This window comes from Triticum dicoccoides, chromosome 1A, assembly GCF_002162155.2.
Source record: "Triticum dicoccoides isolate Atlit2015 ecotype Zavitan chromosome 1A, WEW_v2.0, whole genome shotgun sequence".
Lineage (NCBI taxonomy): Eukaryota > Viridiplantae > Streptophyta > Magnoliopsida > Poales > Poaceae > Triticum > Triticum dicoccoides.
In genome coordinates this window covers 149,245,266-149,248,007 of record NC_041380.1, presented here as the reverse complement: position 1 = coordinate 149,248,007, position 2,742 = coordinate 149,245,266, and the positions used below count along the sequence as shown (strand labels likewise).

The 2,742-nt window shown below is 50.0% G+C and overlaps 1 long non-coding RNA gene across 1 annotated transcript; it reads right to left on the bottom strand.

The window, feature by feature from the left end:
* Window positions 1-425: 425 nt before the first annotated feature.
* On the bottom strand, window positions 426-2,396 carry LOC119368123. Its single transcript, XR_005176539.1, has 2 exons — window positions 1,686-2,396; window positions 426-940 (listed from the first exon to the last, which is right to left on the bottom strand). It is a non-coding gene; the product is annotated as an uncharacterized LOC119368123 (long non-coding RNA).
* Between the last annotated feature and the right edge of the window lie 346 nt (window positions 2,397-2,742).

Below are 2,742 nucleotides of genomic sequence, written 5' to 3'. Positions count from 1 at the left end.
TTAAAATAAAAATAAAAATGTTAAGCGCAAGAAATTTCATTTGCGGAACAGTAGCTATCAACGACATGCATGTGTGCACCACGTGACACATGTGGTAAGCAAACAATTCAAAAAAATGGCAGGCGCGTGTAGTTTTATTTTTTAGAGAAACATGCGTGCGTAGCTAGAAATACTTGTGTTGGTGCAAATATTGAAAAAGAGTGCATCGCTTCTTGTTTTTTCAAGGAACAGCGTTAATCGCTTGTGAACCAGTAGTGTTGCAAAGATAACAAAATCCACTAGCGTGCATCGTTTCTGAACTACTAGGCCTCCACTTACCAATGAGCCCAGCCCAAATTATTTATTCTCTAATGTAGCCCACTGTGAATGCTCGTTTTCAACCTATAGGCAGCACAGCAGGCACACACGCAAAAAACAGAGGGATAGAAATTCAGATTACCCCACCATACTGGGTGATTTAGGCAACAAATAGCATCGAGCTGAACATGAAAATTGTAAAACTCTTCGTCGCTAATCCATTCCACCAGAGCATGCAACTTATTATTCAGAAACGAAGGAGATAATTTAAACATTGAACCGCCTGTTTTTTCTGAATTTGAACTTCAGCATAACTTACGTGAATCTCTATATCCCTCACCAAAATACGTCCAAGGCAGAGCTTCGGCAGCGCTGTGGAGGTCTTGAAGCCGGAGCAAGTTCAGGGACGCATCATGAAGACCAGCAGCGACGTGCATCAGCAGCCGACAGGAGACTGGGGCGACGCGCGATGTGCGTTGTCCAAGGCAGAGCTTCAACTGGTGGTTGGGGCAGCGCGCAGAAGCCAACACAGCGAGCTTTGGCCAGGGCGACGCGTGGATGTCGGCTGCTGCATGCATCCATTTGAGATCCATGGCTACCAAAGGGCGCAGGCGCGAGGAGAGGGCCGGGTGGAAGCGTGTACCTGAAATGCATCCACACAAAATGCTTTTTACCTTTTCTCAAGAGAAAAGTTCACACAATTTCAGTTTGGGTGTACCTGAAATGGTAAAGCACAAGATTTGTTGATGTTCTCTGTTCTATTGTTTGCAATTTTTCAATGCTGCGATTTGTGAGCTTGAGAATAAAAGGTAATATCCTGCACTGCTATGCCCAACACCTATCAAGGTCGGTAGATTCCTTTCCTGGTTCATTCAATTCATATTTAGGTACAGAGAACTACGTATGTCCGGATTAGGTCTGTCAGAAGACGTTCATTCTGAACCTTGAGGTTTCCATGCTCTTTTATCGCATTACCAATCTGCAAAGTGTTCTGAACCTTGAGGTTTCCATGCTCGTTTATCATTTGGACATTTGTTACATTTCTTTTTTAAAAACTAGCACATAAAGTGCTTTCAAAGTATTTTAGAAAAAGATATCATCTCCACGACATTGTTTTTTTGAACTCACTTTGGCAGTAGAACCTGAACTATTTCAAGACATGATTTTTGTTTGAACTTGAACCTAAAGTGCAGAACACACATGGAAAACACTCGTGCAATGCAAGCTATATCAATTAGCAGGCACAAGGGCTAAGCTAGAAGGGAAAACGAACACACAAAGCTAGTACTAGTGCACTGAGACATTTTAGCGCACATTTTGCGTGCACTCACCAAGAAGTAGAGAAGTGAAGTGTGAAGAAGCACACAGGAGGCACGATGGATAGGAACCTGTGGTGCAGCGGCCGCATCAGGGGACGGGCTGGGGACGGAGGAGCTCACTGGAGCATCACCACCTCCATGCGCGCGAATTTGGGGCCGGTTAAAAGTGAGATGCGTCCTGGAAGAGTCGCCCTGCTGTTGTGCCACGAAGTGGACTGCAGCGACCCACCTGCCTTTGTTGATGCATATGTGAGTGAGGAGGTGAGCAGCAGGATGAGCCAGGGGCATCGGCCAGGAGACAGAGGAGCGGCGTGGATCCGCCGGGGCGGCGATGCATCGGGTTGTGGGTGGCGGTGGGGGGCTGCCCGATCCGCGACAGGAGATGGCCGGTGCTGTAGCTACTTGCGACGGTGGGGGAGACCAGGGCAGCGTGGGGACGTAGTGGGCTGGAAGTGCGGACTGGATCGAGGCGTCGTGCCGGCCGACGGTGGGACGGCGGGTCGATTGGGGTGCCGTCTCCGGCGAATGGTGGAGCGGCTGGTCGGGTCGGCCTGCTTAGAGGTAGGGTGGGTCGGCCTCGCGCTGGAAGGAGGCGGGGACGACAGTGCGCGCTGGCGGGCCAGAAGGAGGCGGGGGCGCCGGCGAGCTGGAAGGAGACGGGGTAGGCAGCGGCGGTGGATCGGGAGAAGATCGGCGGCGGCGGCGCGATGCCGTGAGGAGTGGGTAGATGGGTTCGGGAGAGGGTAGGGGAGGGAGTCGTGGGAAGTGGGTGCGGTGGTTTTTTTCTTTGACCGGTTGGAATTCGGGAACGCCTCTTCGGGCGCTATATAAGGCACACCGTCATTCAAATAATTATTCTAATTCTAAAATTAGAATAATGTTGTCATATATATATATAGGAAAATGGTTGTATACTCCTGAGAGTACGTACTCCCGCTCCTCATATATATATATTATTTGGATCACAGCCAGGCCCTATACTATATATAGGAGCGACGAGCTGTTTCCGAACTCCCGAAAACCCCATCGGACCGATTACAGAAAAAAAAACACCCCACCCCACCCGCTTGCCCCGATCCCCACCCTGACATCCCTCGATCCCCTTCCCCGAGCGCCGCCACCCTCC